Here is a 1,847-nt window from a genome sequence, read left to right on the forward strand (position 1 = left end):
TAATAGATGATCTATAATCCTCATGTTAGGGTGCAACTAGTATGAATTGCTTAATTGCCTCATGAGTGGAAATGTTGATCATGTCTATGTGTGCATTTGAAAGATATTGCATATTGGACCCTATGATGATATAAAAGGGGTAAATATCATGTCATGATTAGGAGAAGGTAGTTCCTCCTGTGAACATGAGAAAAACCTATGTGGTTGATGCATTATGAGTCGGTGAATAAAGTTCTACTTGCTTGTGTTGCATGAGTTGATTTGAAGTGCATGCTTAAATGATTTCTTATGATAAAGTTGCATAATGTGCTTTAATGAGATAGTTGCATGTTGTGTTTCTTTGGTGTTTGAAATGAGAATGATGATTTGGAGAAGGGAGTTCCTCCAATGAAAATGGGAAATAATAAAGTTGATGCATAAGGAGTTGGTAGATGTGTTGCTACTTTCTTGAATTGCACAAAGTTGTTTTGAGCCTTTTATGTGGAGTTGATGTTCCTCCTTGATGTGTGCTCTTATGTTGATGTTGTATGTTGTATGTTGTATATTGTGAGCTGCTAGTTGAGTCATTGAGTCCTCTGAAGTGTTTTAAGTGTCATTCGAGGATGAATGTTCCTAAGTGGGGGATATTGTAACGACCCTCAAAATGAAGTAGGATAAAGTAGAGCCTTACATAGGTTTTATGCATTAATAACTTGTTAAAATAATGAAGAATAGCCTTTTTAGTCAGTTTTAAAGAGTTTGGAAGTCAAACGTCAAGGGACGACCAAGACATTCGGAAACTAGTCTTTTACGTGTTAGTGTGTTCTAGTATGTTGTTCATATTTTTATGTGTTGTTTGGAGTCTAAAATTAGTGGAGGTGACCCTAGTGTCTTAATAAATGGTTTTAGGGTCAAAACGTTCGGGTACGACTCCCCGGGGCCACTCTAAGGGTCCCTGAGGAGGACCCCGACCCTGTGCCAAACAAGCTGCCAAGGCTGCTTGAAGTTGCTCATGGAGGGAGCATGTCCGCGTCGCGGACTAGCTCCACCATGGGCCAATATTTTGGTCCGCGTGGCGGATATTTGGCGGACTCTACTGTCTGGAAATTTAATTTATGAAACTTATGGGAACACCTCCGCGTCGCGTACTTGTTTCCCGACGAAATCTGTGAAAATAAAACTCAAGTTTGACTTGTTTAAAAGGTCCAACTAAGTGAGGGGTAGTTTGGGTACTTTGGGGAATTATTATAAACGGTTATTCTACCTATTTTAGGGTATTTTAAGTTGGTTAAAAATCCAAAACCTAAAATTAGACCCCATTCTTCAAATTGACCCTTCCCTCTCAAAATAGATTCTCTCAAAAACCCCATTGAAGACCTTGATGAAGCTCAAGATAGAAGATGGGTTTTCAATTGATTTCTTCTTCAATTTCATGGGTCTTCAATAGTTAAGGTATGGTAACTCTTGATTCTTGAATAACCTCTCATTCAAGGAGTTCTATCTAAGATTTTCAAAAGTGATTCAAAGACCAAAATTCCCAATTTTCAATCTAAACATGGGTCCCTTCTCAAACGATTTTCTAAATCATTCTATTGATGAATTAATGTGGAATTAATGTTTTTAAGATAGGTTTCAAAGGAATTTTTGAAGAACCCATGATCCCTAAATTCTCAAAAATTGGCCTATGATGTGGGTCTTTGTGAATATGATCTCTATTGGTGAAATTATGTTTAGATTAGATTGTATTGATATTTCCTGTGAATATACTTATTCATGTTGAATTGTTGGTATATTGATGAGTAGCGAATTATGACCTTCTGGGCAAAGTTATGGGTTGATCCCTTTGTTTATAGAATTGTACTTAGATT

The sequence above is a fragment of the Solanum tuberosum genome, unplaced genomic scaffold (genome assembly GCF_000226075.1).
Source record: "Solanum tuberosum cultivar DM 1-3 516 R44 unplaced genomic scaffold, SolTub_3.0 scf00066, whole genome shotgun sequence".
NCBI classification, from domain to species: Eukaryota; Viridiplantae; Streptophyta; class Magnoliopsida; order Solanales; family Solanaceae; genus Solanum; species Solanum tuberosum.